The sequence below is a fragment of the Vulpes vulpes genome, chromosome 2 (genome assembly GCF_048418805.1).
Source record: "Vulpes vulpes isolate BD-2025 chromosome 2, VulVul3, whole genome shotgun sequence".
NCBI lineage: Eukaryota > Metazoa > Chordata > Mammalia > Carnivora > Canidae > Vulpes > Vulpes vulpes.
In genome coordinates, this window is record NC_132781.1 from 41120926 (window position 1) to 41140024 (window position 19099).

The window sequence follows — 19099 nt, forward strand, 5'->3', positions numbered from 1 at the left end:
ACCTACCCTGTGGCACAGAGTTACCTGAGATAGATCAGCAGCAAACATGAAACCCCACACTCGGGCAGCTGATATCCAGGGTATAATGTGTGGAGGGCGGCAAGAGCCTCTGGAGAAACCTGGCCTAGGCATCCCCATGGCTGCATCTTCTAGTAATGTGTTTATAATAATAATAATTGCAATACCAGCAGCAATTATGTAGAGAACCTATTACTAGATTAGTCAAGACCACTTCAGGGGCACCTGGGTGGCTCAGTCAGTTAAGCATCTGACTCTTGGTTTAAGCTCAGGTCATGATCTTGCCATCATGGAATTGAGCCCCGCATCGCTCAGTGTGGAGTCTGCTTGAGATTCTCGGTCCCTCCTCCCCGCCACTCACTTGCTCGCGTGCACTCTCTCTCTAAAATGAATGGATAAAATCTTAAAAAAATAAATAAATAAAAAATAAAAAACAGATTGCTTCAGTTTTAAGTAATAGAAACTCAACCCAAACTGGCTTAAACAAATAAAAAGAGATACTTGGTTTTTGTATTAATTCCTAAAAAATCCCAGGGGTTAACTAGCTTCTGGTATGACTGGATCCAGGAGCTCCAAAGACATCATCAGCATTCTGTGTCTTGCTCCACCTCTTGGCTCTGTGGTCTCCTGACATCATTCTCAAATGGCCAAATAGTAAAAATGACCTCTGATTGCTCCAAGCTAATGATCTCAGCAAAGACAAGCATGCATTTATTCCAAAAACTTCAGGACACTGTTACAAGGACCACTCCAACTTGGGTCTCATGCCCAGACCTGAGCCAATATTCAAGGTCAATACTGGGATGTATGGATTAGCGTGGGTCTGGTGATGGGCATGGGACTGGTGTGGGGGGAAGCCCTATATACTCATAATGGAGGAGGGGGATTTTCTAGAGAGCAGGGCCATACTTGGAAGAGGTGACTTTGAACAGGGAGCATCAACAAAGGCTCCTATACCTATTGCCAGGCACAAAACTAAGTGTCCATTAAGCCTGTCAACAGTCCTATGTGGTAAGACAATTCTTTTCCCCATTTTTCAGATGGGAAAAGTGGCTGAGAAAGACTGAGTACCTTGCAGCATCACATTACAAGCAGCATGGACTCTTCCCTCCCAGATGGAGGTGAGTGGGGCCTGAAATACAGGGGCGGGTCAGAGAGGATTTGACTGATTAAACGTAGTGAATGAGTGAGTGGGTGGTGGTTGGATATAAAGGAGAATGAGCTGATGAATTTGGCACTGACCCCGTCCCCTACCTATTCCCCACCCCCAGGGCAATGATGCAATGCAGCCTTCTCTTGTTCTGTTCACTGCAACAGTATAGTGCAGACCCAGGAGCCAGAAAAAGGAGCCTTTGGCTAGGGAATGAGTGCTGCTAACATAGAGGTGGAACCACAGGGCAGCGAGGGGGAGGGAGAAGACAGGGAGTGTAGGGAAGAAGGGGAAGCAATGCCAGGTGATGTTTAAGAACACAGTCACTGCTTTACAACAAACCACACATGGGAAATGTGCCTCAAATGGTCCAAACGGGGGAGGAGAGGGATTGTCCTTCCACCTTGTCTCCTACTGCTCAAAGTTCGCCCCTGAGAACTAATTCCCTCCATGTGTAAGGGTTGTGTTCTCTGGCCCCTTTGGTGGCCATGCCGGAGCCAGACCCTTTACGCTGGGATGTAGCCTGGAAAGGGTCAGCCTGTGCAGAGGCGGCTGGTCCAGCTTCAATTGTGGACAGCCATGACAGGGGCAGAGCAGCCAACCAGGGGTATGGCGAACAGGGGAGCAGATAGAAACCGTAGAGGTACACACGATGCATGCGATGCACCCACACTCTGGGTATGCTACATCTACATCTCTGTGCCTCGGTTTCCCCTGCAGTAAAATGGGGATGACCATTGCCTCCCCTAGGGTTGTTGAGAGGATTTGAGATAATGCATGTAAAGCAATGAGCAGCGTTTGCACCACCACCACCACCAAGCCCCCGGAGGTGAACTGGACTGGCTGTTCATTGCCTTTGCCAGGAGAACTTGAGGAAAGCTTCACCGAAGAGTGCAGTCCTGGCTAAGCTGTATTAACCAGGACTCTTTCAGTTGCAGGTGGCTCAAATGAAGGAGAGGAAGGCCTAAAGGTGCCCCTGGCTTTGGCACAGCTGGACCCAAGGATGATTCTGAGTCTCATGGGAGTTGACCCCTGTTGCGTTCACAACATGCACTTGACCTTCAAGGGCTGACCTCAGCAGAGAGAAGACCTAGAGGGAGAGAGATCTGGCTGGAGCACCTGTGAGAGGAGAGGCTGGGCTAAACCAGGGCTTACCAACTTGACATCCTCTGACTCCTGGGATGGGCCCATGGTTTGTTGATCCCAAGCCCGAAAAAAGAAAAAGGAGGTCCCCCATTGGGGCTGGAGTGATTTCAACGCCAAATCTTCATACAAGTTTGCTCAGTGATTATCAGATCAGATAGTTTTGGATGCATCTTTATGTATTTAGGGAGGTAGAGCCTGGCTTCACGAATACTGTTTAGTAGATATAATCTCCAATGGTTGAATCCACAGGGAAAAACAAATGGCATGAAAAGGTGAAGAACATGACTACAACTCATCCTGACTGTCCCTCCTGGCAATGACATTCTTGAGCACGAGGATTCCATGAGCAACCTCCCCCAAGCAGTCTGAGGTTGTTATTAAGGAACACCCATGCCCCGGTGCTACATAACTGGCCCACTTGTGTTTCTGGTGCAAGCGGCAGGGTCCCTCAGCCGTGTGACCTTGGACAAGTCATTCTACCACTCTGACCATTAGTCTCCTCTACTGTAAAATGAGACTGATGTCTAGGTGAAAAAATGGAAACATATGCCCACACAAAAACTCATGTTCAAAGCAGCTTTATTTGTAACAGTCACAATCCAGAAATAGCCTGAATGACCACCCTCTGATATATGGCTGAGCAAACAGTGGTACATCCATACAGTGGAACGCTTCTCAGTAGTAAGGCATGAACTACTGAGGCACACGGCATGGGTGAATCTCAAAGACATACTGAATAAAGCCAGACACAAAAGAGTATACGCTAAATGATAATACTTATATGAAATTCTAGAAAAGGCAAAATCAACCTCTACAATAAAAGCAGGTCAGTGGTTGTCCTGGAGCTTGAAATGTTCTATATCTCAACGGTGGTAGTTACGAGGGTGTACCCATTTGATAAAACTTGACTTGGGCACTTAAAATGGGTAGATTTTATTGCATGTAAAGTATACCTCAGAAATTATTTTTTTTTAAATAAGACCAAAGAAAAATATTGCTTTATTAGGACCCTCTCTATGACAGAAACCCAACTCAGGATAATTTTAGCAAAAAAGAAATGCTTTGGCTCATATAATCAGGGGAATCCATGGCTATGTTAGCTTCAGGAATGGCTGGATCCAGGGGCTTACTGATGTCTGGATAGGATATTCTCTCCATTTCTGAGTTCTTTCCTTTGTTGGCTTCGACCTCAAGTAGAGAACAGGATGGCCACCAGCAGCTCCATCAACCTGGCAAATTCCATGAAAAACAAATGCCTCTTTCCCTATAGTTGCTGTAAAACCCCCAAGGGGGAGTCTTCATGTCCATCCTGATCCATGTTTGCCTCTAACGTGAGGGTGGCGGAGAGGTGATCCTCTGAAGGAGAAGAGACGTTATCAGGAGAAAGGGCTGTGGATGCTGGGTAGGGAAAGCTGACAAGTGGCCATCACATTTCTCTACACACCCAGAGGGTGGTATTATCACCCATCCCTACCTCCAACCATCTCTAGAGTGGCCAGGTATTAGGAACACCTAAACTCATTGAAGGCTGAAGTGTGCTTTTTTTTGTGACGTCACAGGGCTGTCTGTGAGTTAGATACAAAGTCAAAACAGAAAGCGAGCACTAATCTCTTCCCCACCAGCCAAGGCAAACAGAAGGCCCTTCCTGCCTGTGCTGGGCTGTCTGCACCCAAGGAGGCTGGTGGGGGAGGGAGGAGCTCTGCTGCAGCTACTCTGGCCCAGGCCCAGAGGGAACGCCTTGGAGCTGGCGTCCGGACTTGCAGGACGAACGTCAAGGAGGGGAAGGAGGCCTCCATGGGCTGTGGGTCTCAGCGGGCCCAACCCAAGAGGAATGCAGCATTGGAAGCCAGAGGCACCATCCTTACAGGGTCCCGCCAGGGCAGGAGGGCCAGAGAGGAAGAGGAAGGAAAGGTCATCTTTGTAGAGATAAGGATGGAAGACACCATCCAATATACTGAGACCCAAACCTCATTTCCTGAGCAGTGCAACTACATTAAGTGAGCATCTTCTCCATGCCAGACACCTCCCAGGATTCTCTGTTGAAGTGTCCTCCTCAAAGGGGCACGAAGGGAGCAACGGCTTCGTATTTGTATTCAGAAGCCTTACATTCAGACACATCTCTAAAGGGCACTATTATGCCCATCGGACAAATGAGGCAAGACTCCAAGGTGGGGGGCATTTACTCAAGGCCCCCAGCTACGTGGTTGCCCCTGACCAGACTCCTGGGCAAAGCCCTGTCCCTCCCCACACCCCAACTCCAGAAGCTCAGAGCTCTGGCCTCAGCCCAACTGCTCTAGGCTGTAAGTTGAGCTGAGGTTATTTCTGACCCAGGTAAGCCAAGGCAGCTTAGGGCCACCTCCCAACCCGGTCCCCCAAGGAGCATGGGCAAAGAAAGCCTGAGTTGAGGTCGACCGCCCTGTTTCCCACCAACGTGCTGGCTGAGTCTGCCTGCCCAACCATCCTGTTTTCTGGGAAGCAGGTTAAAAGGATGTCATTGCCAAGAGTGTGCAGTCCGCTGCAAAATAGCTGGTAGGGGGGCAGGGGGAGAGCCAGACTGAGAAAGAGAGAGCCAAGGCCAACAAGGGAAGGCGTGGCCAAGGCTCAGGCCCTCATTGCCCAAGAAAGCCTGTGGGCCTGGCCCAGAGCTGCTGGGCTCTGGGAAAGTAGGGTTCTCAGCTCCTTGCTCCACCCAGCATGTGTGAGGCAGGCTGGCCCTCCAGCTCTGCAGACTGGTCCAGGAACAGCCGACCGCTTCCTGGAGTTCACAATGCTCCCGCCCATGAGATCCCTGCACTGGCAGCCTGCCCAGGTGGCCCTCCGGCCAGGCTCCTGGATGCTAGCTCCATAGGAAAGAGGGAGGGGGAGGGACAGCCTTCTGGAGACCTAGGCACCTCCAGCAGGGGTCCTGACCCCTAGGGCTGCCAGCCCAGAGCGGGGCCCAGATGAGCAAGCCCCACACAGGCCATGCTCTTTCCTAGACACCTCTGTGCAGGCAGGGAGCAGGGAACCAGGGGCCTCTGCCAGCCACAGCTGCGTTACCTAGGCCACGCCTCTGGTGTGTTTTGAAAATGGGGTTAAATCTTGCCCGGCCCAGAACTGGGATCCTGGGCCACATGGCAGGCTGAATGGGGGCAGCTGTGGATGCAGGCTGGCCAGGTGCGCAGTCACGTCAGGAAGACCCAGGGGTGGGAACCCAGCCTCCCTGTGGTGCAGATACCTCCTCCATGAGACAGCAGCACCCACCCACGCACCTCCGGATACTGGCTGACCAAATGCTTAAGTATTAGTAAGCATCAGGATATGCTTGTTAGAACCGAATGCTAATTATAAGTAATTATTACTGAAAGCCCTGGCCCTGGGAGTCAGCCCCAGCTCTGCCCATCCTAGCTGTGTCTTCTGGTGGGTATCCGGACCACTCATGCCTCAGCCCATCCTGTAAAATGAGGATCAAAAGATGACTCTGAGCAGCAGGGAAAAGCATCGGACGTAAAATTCTGCCAGCTGCAGATGGTCGCATCTTCTCGACTGGGCTCTGAAGGCAGAGCCTCAACAATCTCTTCAGCTCTAACTTGTGGCCACGGAGCCGGAGTAGTTCTCCGGCTGCTTAATAGGAGCACCTGAGGAGCAGAAGACAAAGATACCCATCCCTGGGTGCCCTCCTCTACCCCCATTCCTGGCAGCCCAAATCCAACTGGCCTTGCTGGCTGGGGAAGGAGGAACAGGGGCTGACATGGGTAGAAGGCTTCACAGAATCTTAGTGTAGCCGGAGTCTAGAGGCAGTGTAGCAGCCCACATGGAAATCAATCAGGAAAAAAGCCTACAGGTTTAGCCTCCCCAACTTCATCAATCTCCGTGGAGAAGAGCGACCTAGTGTGGCTCCAGTACCCACCACTCAGAGCTCTGAGGTTCCTGGCTGCAGGCGAGCTTCGGCTCATCCCACTTGGCAAAAAGAAAAGAGAGACTCTGGCTCCCAAGGGCACAGGGCCATTGCTCAAATGGGTTATAAGCCTCACGCCTTTTAAAAGCCCTAGTCCTGCTAACTGGGTGGGGGTGTGTATGCACATAGGGGAAAAATGCTGGAAGGATCTATTTCATTAGCAGACATTATCTCTAGGTACAGCATTTTTATAAGCCTTTTCCTCCTTCTGAATTTTGAAATGCTCTACAATGGAAGGCGGTTCTTCTACAGTTGGGGGGAAACAGTACTCAGCTTTATTTTTAATGTATTACCTTTTTCAACAAATTGATGAGGTTTTTTGTTTGTTTTTTGCAAGTGTTTATAAAGAATGAGGAACAAATTCAGGAATAAGGAGGTTTGGGAGGGATGGTAGGGCAGGGCAAAGGGGCCTTAGGGAGAGATAGCTGATTTAAAGTTAGCAAAGGCTTAGCTATGAGGAATGACAAAGTACCCCATGCTTATTGTAGGTGGTGAGAATCTCACTTAATGAAAACCCCATCCACCTCTTCCCAAGAAGGGATAAACATCACTCCACACCCCAACCCACCCCACCCCTAACCTCCTGTTAACCTTTACCTTGACGCTGTCCTTTCTCCTGGGTGGAAGAATGCTGAGGCTCCTGAGCAAACCCAGCCCTTTAAAAACTGTCTCTGGGAGAGCTGTGGAGGCCCAGCTGGGATGACCAGAGCCTAAGGAGCAAGAGGCCAGGCTGGCCAGAAGGATGATCACACGGTCAGGGTCCTGCAGACAGCCATCTTCTCCAGTGACCAGAGTTGCAAGTCTGCGCCTGGAAACCTAAGAAATAGCTGGAGGATTAATTTCCCTTGCTGACCTGTGATGTCGATGAGCCCTGGGGTGGAGCACAGCAGCAGGCACAGTCCTGCTTGCTGCTTGATCACCTTCCTGTCTGTCCACGCATGGGCAAGCCACCTGCTCAGCCTCAGCTAGAGGGGAAGGACTGTTGCTTTGGGACCTGGGAACATTCTTGTGAATTGGCTTTCCTGGGTTGAGAGGGATGTGTCACAAATTGGTATTTCCTCTTGACAGTCCCCCAGCAAGTAACCCTAAATCCACTCAAGACAAGGCTCAGCCAAAATGTCTGGGGTGGGCTGGAAGAGGTGGGGATGGGGGTGCCTACTGAGAAGGGAGGAGCTCTGGGAGGTGAAAGCAGGATAGAGTGTTCTCTATCCCAGCTGAGAAAAAGCAAGCTCCAAGGGTACAGCAGGGATTGGTGGGGAGAAGCCCTTGAATCCACCAGGAGCATGTTTTCAAAATGGCCAGGTCACTGGCTCTCAGGGAGTGGGCTGGGCTCCCTGTTTTAAAACGCAGTACAGTTTCCTGCCCGGGTGCCTTCACCCCTCCTGCCCCTAAACAGTTCCAACTTCTCAGGAGCGGTGGGCATCCTCGCCAGCCCAACACTGCTGCTCTTGCCATAACCAGCCCCAAGGGCACCCATCCTGGGGCCCTGCCCATGCAGCCGGCCTCCTGCAAACCTTCACCACACACAAACTGAGGAGGCCCTGTGTTCTCCTGAGTTCCAATCTGCGCAGGACTGTCTCAATGCTTAGCCCTCCCTAACCCTCCTCCAAAGAAAAAAAAGAAAAGAAATTGTAAACATATATGCAAATCAATGCACTGGCCCAACAGAATTGTTTTAATAATTCACTCTCGTTTCAAGAGGATGGGGGAGGACATCCCAACATGACCCCAGGAAGCACTTCCTGTCCCAGGGTGGCCAGGTAGGCAATGGGTGGGTTGGCAGCTGCTGCCCGATGCACACTGCAAGAACAATAAGGATTTTTAGGGGCATTATGACTGAGTCAGAAAACACAGCTGCCCCTGAAAGTCCCTCATTTTTCTTGCTGTCCTTGAACACTCTCCAGGTAAGTAAGCAGTCAACCAGCTGGCCCAGGGGGGCTGAGGTGGAGACGGTAAACCCTCACCCGACGCCGACCCACCACCCTACAGCCAGAGAGCTCTGTGGTGGGTAGGGGGGCTGCCGAGTCTCCACCGTGGCACAATTCTTGCCAATGTTTGGCCTGGCAGGTGGCCAGCCTCACTGCCCCCCACAGCACGCCCAGGAATGACCAGCCTTTGCTCCACCCAGAGCCAATTTTCTAAATGCCGTGCTTTCTACCCACAACAAGCCATGGACTGGAATGTAAAGGAATCCCAAGTGGACGAGAACAGTCCCAAGAACTAGGGAATGCAGTAAGACCCTCGAGAAGAGTCATCTGGCCCTTGTGTTCACCTGTGGGGTGTAGAGCCATCTTGTAGAGGCTGAGCGCCTGACAAGCCAAGTGAAGTCACAGGCCTAATGTGGCATAGGAATGCAAGAGTCAGCCCCAGACTTCCTCAGAGGTCAAGCTGGGTGAGGGTAGAGAGGAGAATATGGGGTGGGGGGGTGGTCATAGCTGCTCGACTCCTAGAGCCCAAGAGAAGAACTACTGAAAGACCTAAGACTCTAGTAAGAGTCGGGGGGGGGGGGGGGCTGAGCTCTGGTTCCCATGGCTTTGCTTTACCCTGTCTCTAAAACGGGTCCAGGTGGAACTAAGCGCCCACCATCTCTTCCCTTTTAGAGGACTTAAGAGAATTTCAGCTCTGTCGTAGGAACCAAAGGCTCAGCTCTTGAAAAGCCAACAGTCACAGACCCTCTGTCCCTTGTAGGAGGCAAGAGGGTGCAACATGCGAAAAACAGCACACCGTCCAGCCTTCCCCAGGCTCTAACACATCCTGCCCACTTCATCAGAGGTGGGCTCTGGAAGAGGCAAGAGCATTGGGCTGGCCTGAGTAGGAACGCAGGTCCCCGACCACTACAAAAATAGCCTATAATGGGCAAAGACAGCTAGTATGTCTCGGGTGGCCTTCAGGTTCGAAACAACCAGCTGACAGGCTCTGCTGGGAGGCGTAGGTGGGAAGAAACTAGGAATGGGATGAGAGAATGGTCAGAAACTGACCAAGAGAAAGGGAAGAGGATGGTGATCGATTTCTTTACTTAAAGGAGGATGAAAGGGGCTTCCAGAACCAGAGCCTGGTTTATGGGCCTTCTTTCTGGGGTGATCCCTTCTACAGCCCAATCTCTGAAGCTCCTCTGAAGCTCATGGTGCAGAATGCCACCCATTGGTGGATCACTTGTGCCCTGAAGCCAGGCCATTCCACCCAGGCCCCCAGGCCCAGGACCTGCCCAACTGGCCACTGGGAACATACCCCACCCACCCTGACACCCCACCTACCTTGACACCGCACTACCCCTTGGGGGCCTGTCACCAGTCATGCTATGTGTGTACCACCTATAGCCTCTCAGAACATGGGCGGCCCTGCTGCGGTGAAAGCACAGCCCACAGAAGACAGAGCTGGTGCCATTCTCTATTTACTTGCTGTGTGACCGTGTATAAGTCACCTCACTTCTCTGTGCCTTGGCTTTCACATTTGTAACTAGGAATAAATAAGAAGCCCACTTTGCGGGGCTGTGGGAGGATTGAAGGGAAATAAATATACCAAGCACTTAGCAGGTTCCTGACAAAAGTGTATCACCCTCTCCAAGTGGTTTCCCCTTCCCCCTCGGACCCCAAGGGCGGGGGCTAGGCCAGGACCCCCTGGGAGTTGCCAAAGACTCACATCACGGAGAATTCTTCCCCTCTTGGAAGAGCAACTGGGACAAGGTTCTGGGCACAGGCCTTGCTGCTCCCCGAGCACTACAGTAACACCTTCACCCCACAGCACAGGACCTTCCTTGTCCAGACTGAGAGGAAGTATGCCCAGAAACCTAGCAGCCTGGCTACCGCCTTACCCTTGCCCAACTATGTTATGACAACTGTCCTCTCGCCCACAGCCTTCTACCCTAACCAAGATCATGGCCATACACTCCTCCGGGAAAACCCAAGCTGTCCCCTACACACCAGGACCAAAGCCATCTGAACCACTCAACAACACGATCGTGCTTCGCCTGCTCAGAAGCCCCAGCCCTCAGTTTGCACAACTTCCATATGAACTGGTCCTGCCACCTGGGGTGCGCTAGCTCCCATACAGCAGGCAGAGTGAGAGGATGAGACCCAGCTCACGGCTTCACGGCCACAGGGCCTTCTGTGGGCTATTCAACCCCTCTGGACTTTGGTCCACTCCTCTGCAAGATCAGGGTAACTACCTGTTTCGGGGGCGTTGGGAGGATTTAAGTTCATTCGCATCGAAGGCTTAGAACTCTGCCTGGCACAAAGCATTCTATCAGGGTGAGCGATCATGACTGGCACCCCCTGCTGTGTTCCTCTGGACTCAGCTTTCCTCTTCTGGGTAATCTTTCCTGACCCCGGCCCCTTCTTTCTCCCTGCTCCCCCTGACCCCATGCTTGTGAAGCTGCTTTACCTACTGGCCTCCCAGCTGCCCAGTCCTCAAACCACATACATCCCAATGACACACACTTATTAGCAATGCTGGCTCCAGGGCCCCAGTGTGCATTGCAAACAGGCTCCCTGTGTGATTCTTGGGGACACCCCCAGCTTCCAGCTTCAGAAGCACCGCTCTAAGCCATCTACTCACCTTAGGACAGGCAATGTCCCATGACCCAGATATTCGATAATGAGGTGAGGTAGGGTAGGAGTGGGACGCTGCCCAAGGAGTGGCCAGAGGATGACCCCCTGCCGTGCTAGGCATGTGACAGTGACTGACTTGGGCATGGCTGACAGCAGACTCCCCCTCCCCGCCCCCCAATTGCAGGTCCCCTGGCCTTTCCTGAGCCTGGCCAGTGCTGATCACATGTTGATGACCGAGGGCCTGTCCCCCGCTGCTGGGGGGCGGGGGGTAATGTGTGTGAAAAGCCATCAAGGCTTCCAGAGGAGCTGCAGAGTAAGGAGGCTCCACTCTGAATTTGGAGTCCCTAAAATAGCCAGCAACCCACAAAACCATGGTGGAAGGAAAAAAAAAAAAAAAAAAGCCAACCAGAGTTATCAGCCCTTGTTTGGAATTTGCTTTAGAAAAAGAAAAGTATGTGCCAGTCCCACCCGGACTAGGGAAGGAAGTGGTTGGGCAGTGGGCAACAGTTCCAAAATGTCTTGGGGGAACCCGTCCTCCAGAGAAGCTCCTGGGCAGACAGGGATGTTGGGGCCTGCAGCAGGGGCTGGCTGACATGGTCTGGCCCTGGGGCCTGCAGAGGCCCAGCATGCTTTGAGTCAGGGGCCAAACTCCCCTGGCAAAGGGAGCTGAGTCAGGCCAGCTGGAGGGATGCTGGTGCTCCAACCCAGGGGAGAGGGCTCTACAGGCCCTTCCCCTGGCACCTACCTAGTCAGCCCCAGGACAGCCGGGCTGGAGTCTCTGCTGCCCCAGAAAGCCTTCCTGAACTCGCTGGCCCAATCCACCCATGCTGGCTGTTCACAGGCTGCGATGAACAAAGCCAGGAGACCTGAAACTTCTCTATTAGAGTCCCCAGGTTTACAATAACCAATCTCTCTCAGCCGGAAATTCTTTTGCTAAGAACATCTCAGCTCCTAAATGCTTGCACTCACCTCCTTCGGCTCCCCCCCACACACACACCCCACAAACTCTCCAGTCCTGCCTGGCCTGATGCCGAGTGGCCAACATGCCTTGGGGTTGGGGCAGCCCCCCAAAAAGAACTCATCAGTGAGTAGAGATCCAAGTACCCCTGGGCAAATTTGGCTCAGAGCCTGAATGCATCTGTCTGTACAAATACCCACTCCTGCTAATGAGGCTGGTCCAAGGAGGCAGGACACTCCTTTCGTCCACAGCCGGAGCCAGGAGTGGGTTCCACCACCAGAGCCACACCTTTGGTCTCTTTAAGGGAGACTCTACAGGAGAGGGAAACAAGACAAGCAGAGAAGGCACGCAGACAGCTCAGCCAACAGTATGGGAAAGAAGAGTCTATGTTTAAAGATGCATTGAGAGATGCCTGGGTGGCTCAGTTGAGTGTCTGCCTTGGGTTCAGGGCGTGATCCCGGGGTCCTGGGCTCGAGTTCTGCATCAGGCTCCCCGAGAGTAGCCTGCCTCTCTGTGTGTCTCATAAATAAATAAATAAAATCTTAAAAAAAAAAGATGCTTTGATCCTTCTCACAGGAGTTGGCAGACTGAAGGCCCGTGGGCCAAACCCATACCACCTCTTGTTTTTTACAAGTTTTTACAAAGTTTTATTACAACACAGGTGGACTCCTTCACGTAGTATCTATGACTGCTTCTTGCACACCAAAAGAGAAGAGTTCCAATAGAGAGAAACCCTATTTGGCCTAGAAAAAACTTCACCCACGCCTGCTTCTGAGCAGTATTCACTCAGTACCTAGTGTGCTCCAGACACAGAACACAACAGTGAGCAAAATCTCTGAGCCTTTATGGGGCTTAAGGCCTGATGAGGGAAGAGCTCCGAGGACTGTGAGGCCTGCTCCTTGGGCATCTGGCCCACCTGTCAGTTGGCCCCTGGCTCAGCCCACAGGCTCCTTCTGGGCCCCCAGCCTGGGGCACAGAGCTGCCATCTCTCACCTGGAACCCTCAGACCATATGTATTTCAGAACTGCTGAGGGTTTAAAAAGGTAAAGGTGCACAACCACATATTTTGCAACACTCCCGCAGGGCAGCACCCCTAATTAAACACATTCACTGGGATCCCTGGGTGGCGCAGCGGTTTGGCGCCTGCCTTTGGCCCAGGGCGCGATCCTGGAGACCCGGGATCGAATCCCACATCAGGCTCCCGGTGCATGGAGCCTGCTTCTCCCTCTGCCTGTGTCTCTGCCTCTCTCTCTTTCTCTCTGTATGACTATCATAAATAAATAAAATTTAAAAAAAAAATAAATAAAAGTATAAAAAAAAATAAAATAAAATAAACACATTCACATCTCTGCAATGAAACCCACGAATGTTCACACCCCCTAAGAGAAATACAGATTCTAATGGTCTCAAGTCAGTTTTGGGGCAGGTTTTCCCATGAAATCATTTATAACAACAAACTTCTGGTTTTCAGGTAAGGACCGTGGGCCTGCACCAATTAAGAGCTAAAAAGTACAAATGAATAAAGATGTGGTCTATAAATACAATGGAATAGGGGATCCCTGGGTGGCTCGGCGGTTTGGTGCCTGCCTTTGGCCCAGGGCGTGATCCTAGAGTCCTGGGATCGAGTCCCGTATTGGGCTCCCGGCATGGAGCCTGCTTCTCCCTCTCCCTCTGCCTGTGTCTCTGCCCCTCTCTCTGTCTCTCTCTCTCTCTCATAAATAAATAAATCTTAAAAAAAAAAATACAATGGAATATTACTCAGCCGTTAGAAATGACGAATACCCACCATTTGCTTCGATGTAGATGGAACTGGAGGGTATTATGCTGAGTGAAGTAAGTCAATCAGAGAAGGACAATCATATGGTTTCACTCATACAGAGAATATAAAAAATAGTGAAAGGGATTATAGGGGAAGGGAGAGAAAATGAGTGGGAAAAATCAGAAAGGGTGACAAAACATGAGAGACTCCTAACTCTGGGAAACGAACAAGAGGTAGTAGAAGGGGAGGTGGACGGAGGGTTGGGGTGACTGGGTGATGAGCAGTGAAGGGGGCACTTGACGGGATGATCACTGGGTGTTATACTATATGTTGGCAAATCGAACTCCAATAAAAATATATACGACAACAAAAAAAAAGTACAAAAGCTGGATCCCAGCTTCATTCCCTGCTCTTGGCTGTAGGTCCCCACCCCTGCAGACTCTCCCCGTGGCCACCAGGCACAAAGCAAGTACACATGAGGCATGCCCAAAAGATGAACTGAATGAACTATCACCAGGACTTTTTTCCTCAAAGAACAGCCACTGACATTACTGCTGATACATGTAAAAAAAAAAGCAGCATTTAAAACCTGCCTTCATCGACCTGCTCCACTGTCAAGAGCAAAGAGAAGCAGACATGATGAATAATTTTTTCAACTCCATTTACTTGAGCTAAGGAAGATGAAACTTTTGTCTGGACACTGTTGCTGCCTGGTGGGCAGGCACAAGAGGTGTTTTACTGGGAGCAGGTGAGGGGATGGTAACCAGAACTGAAAACACATGATTTTTTTTTCCCCTTTGTGTAATTGCTCTGAACCTCCCTGTGGCCAAAGTTCCATTTGGAAGTCTACAATAATTCATCTCATCACACATTCCTAACAGCTAATTAGAAAAATGTACTAATTGGGTAATCTGGTTTCAGATGTTCTAATTATATTCCTTTGGAGAAGAAAAAAGCAAAAAAAAAAAAACCCAAAAAACCCACTACATATTATTTTTATGTACATATAATTTAATAGCATTTCTTCCACCAAAGAGTGTAAAACATCCAGAAAGTTTAAATTATAAGTTTAAAAAACCAAAAACCTCAAGCCTTACGACAGTCATCCTGAAAGAATATTTTTAATACCCATTATCTATAAACAGTGGAATCACCTACAAAATGCAGTGCTTCTGCAGTAAAGGGTGATAACTTAAAATATTTCAGCAATACCTCCCATCAGCTGTCCTGAAAGTAAGTGGCTTTCTCCCCTCCCACCCCTCTTTGATGCAACAGGGTTTCAGCATTCTGAAATGTCATACCCTCTGTTTCTTAATAGAGCACTCCTACAAATGACTCCCAGAAATTTCCTCATCGCCTGAGATTTCTAAACCCCAAATTGGGAAAGAGGTTCTGGACTCCACAGATGAGCTCTGCCTAACCCGGCTCTGGGCAGATTTTTAGGAGGGATTTTACTCCAGAATTGGGAAACATGTAGATCCTGACAAAACGCCTGGGGTAAGCAGGTGAGAGGGGATGTTCGCTGGCTGCGAGGGGGCCTGCACGCTAGAGCGCCGGCCTGGGGCAGGGCATCCCTCCCGGAGCCGACGCCTGGGGGCGGGGCCAGCGGCCGGGGGCGGGGCCAGGCAGACCCTCCCAACCAACCAAAGCTGCCTGCGACCTCCAGGACTATATTTAGTCAGGGCCGACTGCCCTCCACGGGGCGGGGCGGGGCGGCCCAGCGCGGCCACCTGCGAGCCCCGGCGCCTGCGGCCCTGCCACCGCGGTGCCGACGTGCTGGGACACCACGACTCCTGGTGGAGACGGCACAGGCATCCTCTCTGGCATTTCCTCCAGCCCTGGCGGGGCACACGTGCTGCCCATCTGACAAATCCAGTCTGCCGGTCTGCCCGACCAGGAGGGACCACGCTGGGCACGCATGGCCCGGCCACAGGCCCACAGGCCGGGCTGCGGAGAGCACCAGGGGCCCGCAGTGACACCGGCCCTGACACGGGCCACTCCAGTTAGTTTCACTTTCTGGTTTTCATCCTGGGCCAACTCTCACCCTGATGCAAGAAAATCGCCTTTGAATGCCAAGAGAGAAAAATCCTCAAAAATGTTCCTTGTCATTTGCTTTTTTTCTGAGGACACGGTTTTCCTCTGAAGACCCGGTAACAGGCTTTGGTGAAAACCCCAACTGCGTAACTTCAGTCCCCCGGGCTGTTCAACTCTAATATGATTACACATCTAAATGCAATAAACGGGGCAAAGTGGTATTATTTTTCTGGGAAAAACCAACATCATAAAAGGGTCTTTATTGAATCAAGGGCCCCAGAACTGTTCTCTTGCCTAATTATGGCTCCCCAGTGAATGAGGCCCGGTTTCCAGGCAGGAGTCCTCACAACTCCCCAGCCCAAAGGGCAATGGAATATTTGTCGCGACTTGTCTAATTACAACAAAATCCACCAAAAGGACGAAAGGGAGGATGCCAAATAGGTTGGCAGCAGCCCCATCCCCCCACTCAGGAGCTGGAAAGAGGAGGAGCTAGTTCTTCAGCCTACTTCTATTTTAAGGAGCAGCCCCCCCCTCCACCCCCACCCCTCACATTCAAGTCAAGGTCCTGGACCCCCGCCCCTTCCCACTGTCAGTGCTTAAGTGGTTTTCCAGCACCTAGCACTGCCCCTCTATCCTCATCTATATAGAAAAGGCCCATTGACGAAATGTGATATATTGCCAGATGGTTTAACGTTCAGTGACTTGGCCAAGGTTAGTGTGCGTCCAGACTTGAGTGACAATGAATGCTTGCTATCACCAGACACAGGAGAGGCAGGGGAAGAGAGAGGGAGACCCAGGCCAGGGGAGGGTGAACCCTCCACGCTGACCAGCTGGGAGCACGTGGTCTGGTTGACTTTTCTCAGATAGACAGCGGTCTGGCTAGGCAAGTTGGAGACTAACATTTTGCTCATATGCAGGTCCTGGTTCCAAGTATCTGTTTAATCGCCCTCAAAGTTCCCAGAGCAAAGATACATTTTCCCCGCCATGTTTTTAAGCTCACAACAGCAAGCTCTGTGGGAAGGGATTCAAGGGAATGTTATCTCGACTCTCCTACTAACCTGTGCCTTCACATGGGCAGAGGAGAGGGACTGCATGAACCCACCCCTGGTAGAGTCAGCAACACACCCCCCACCCCCCCACACATACCAGGCTGTACCCAGCATGTCTCCCTGAAGAAGCAATGACTTTTCTGCTCCCAACCCCCAGCAAGGACTTGCTTTTCTCCCAATATTTTCTCCTCAGATATTAAGCCAGCAAGCTGCTTCCCAGGCTCAGGTTGTCTTTCCTCGACCTCACTGGGGTTTCTTCACTGGCCCCACAGGCCCTGGGATGAACTACTGGTGTTCATGTCACTGGTCCAAGGTCACTCAGCTAGTCCATGGGAGAGCCTGGTTTCCAACTGCAAAGCCTACACCCTTTGGCCAACGCCTGCCTTCAGCAGGGAAGGATTTTTGTCTTCCACCAATCTTTTGGAAAGCCGGGTGCCAACAGCAGATAAGCAGCAATGCAATGCACTTGTTTTTAGGAGAGTGGGGGAGATCTACCTTGCAAAGGACAGAGAAAGAGAAAACTGAAGAGCAGAATGAATGCCTCAGTCACCAAGAAGGAGAAGCTAGCTTTTCCCCTGAACCCCACACACCCGAGGGCAGAAATCCAGTGAGAGGAAGTGAGTTTCATGAGAATGAACCACAAATTCTTCACAGACTGATCCAAATTTCCCAGCTGCACATTTCGGAGTCCCTTCCCCACCCCTCCAAACCACAGCCCCAGGTTCTAACCTTGTGCCCTCATCTGTGCCTCCTGGCCCAGAATCGTGGAAGAAGTTAAGGCTACAAGGGGTGTGTACACTACTTTAAGCCCAATCCCCCACTTGAACGAGAAGGGGCTCTCCAGCCCAGAGTGGCAGAGCAGAGATTAAGATCAGGAGATGGTTCTTTCCACATAGCACCTCCCTCCCTAGTTCTCCTGGGCAGCAAACATAAGGGGTCTGGCTACAGGGCGATTTCAAAATTCCCCAGATTTCAAAATTCCCCAGACCGTGCCAAAGGGAGGAGGGAGAAAGCTGAGCAGTGGGTGAGAAGTCACCTGCTCCGTGGCCGCTGTGAGCCCAGCCTGCTGCCCACGGCCAGGGAGGACTACGAAGGTCTCTAAAGCACTGAAAAGATGATAGTCTCTCTTAAGCACTGGGTTGAAATTCAAAATAAAAACATCACTGAGCCATAAAAAAAAAAAAAAAGTATAAGGAAGTCCAACAAAATTCTGATTTTTGTTTCCCGTGTTGATTACTCTGCAGTATTTTTTTTTTTTTGGAGTATCAACTTATTTCTTTCTACCACCATCCCCACTTTAATTTCGTACCCTGCTTGACGGATACCCCACTAGAGTACATTAGCTCCCCATTGGGTCAATGAAGTAGCAAGCCAAAAGCAGCTGTGGCAATTCACCTTTCCTGGGGCCCTTTCACAAAATGTGCTCAGTGTCAGAACGCCAATCTTTGGGCCTTTCAGGCTGGATGTATTGCAGAGCAGATGTTCGAGGTGGCCACATGGGCACATCCAGGTTACTTTAAGTACTCTGTGCTGGCCCATCCAACCCCACCCACCTCCTGTTCCACAGCTCACATTTGCTGCCTCCCAACCTGTGGGAAGCCCCACTGCACCAGGAGTCTCCGGCACGGCAGCCAGGAGATGCTGGGGGAGCCTCTCCCCTCTGGACCTCAGCCACGAGAGGACTCACGATACCCCTCGGCTGCTCTCAGAGCTGGAGGACAAATCACAGTGGGCCACCAGGGGCCATACCCGTCTTACAACTGTAACCCCAGCCGGGGCCTGCCCCCTCCACACGGCTGGTAGACAAGAAAGGTGGAGCCAGGGGAAGAGGCTCCCAGGCATCATCTCCACTTTAGGATTACAAAGCTGCTGTTCCCAGTGGGTTAAGTAGCTTGCCCAAGGCTACACATTTAGAAAGCAAGGGAGACAACCTTCCAACCTGCCAGCCCCTCACAAGCCTGAGGTCACAATCACTCTACACTGTTCTCAACCAACATGTATACACACGCAGATCCCAAATAAGAGAGCCAAGGAGATGAGCACGTCAAAGGTCCACTGGTGAGTGCCAGGCACCGAACCTCCATTGTTCCTATAAGCCTCACCACAACATGACATACCCCCGTTTACAAGGGAAGGAACAGGCACAGAGAAGTTACTTGCCCAAGGCCACTCAGCTGGCAGGTGGCAGTCAGGACTCCAACTCGAGCTCGTCTGGACCTAAGGTCTGTCTTCATGGCCCTCACAGTAGGCTGCTTCAAGAAAAACCCTTCACAGAACTCAGGCTGACCCCTTGCTCCTGGCACAACTCTTCCACAGATCTGTCACAGATTAGGAGCACTGCACTTTCGGTGTAGAAGAGCCGAGACGGGCCAGTGACCACCCGGTGGCAAAATCCACTGGGTGTGGGAGCGTCACCCAAAGTGCAAAGCAGGGGCCAGAATCCTGACCTTCGCTGAGGGTTCAGAAAACTTGGCTTTTGGGCAAAGGCAGACCTGGCAAAG

General features: G+C 51.4%; 2 long non-coding RNA genes across 3 annotated transcripts in view; one reads left to right on the forward strand and one right to left on the reverse strand.

The window, feature by feature from the left end:
* Positions 1-3071, forward strand: part of LOC112933159 (uncharacterized) — a 46547-nt gene extending 43476 nt beyond the window's left edge. Inside the window, exons 2-3 of one of the 2 annotated variants that reach the window (XR_011999745.1) lie at positions 1059-1139; positions 2107-3071. This is a non-coding gene — a long non-coding RNA (uncharacterized lncRNA). Of the gene's footprint in view, positions 1-1058; positions 1140-2100 lie in introns of both variants that reach the window. The other variant, XR_003237606.2, reaches the window with a different exon arrangement.
* LOC112933158 (uncharacterized) lies at positions 2877-19049 on the reverse strand. The gene is made up of 3 exons (XR_003237605.2): positions 18759-19049; positions 6849-7067; positions 2877-5931 (listed from the first exon to the last, which is right to left on the reverse strand). It is a non-coding gene; the product is annotated as an uncharacterized lncRNA (long non-coding RNA).
* Between the last annotated feature and the right edge of the window lie 50 nt (positions 19050-19099).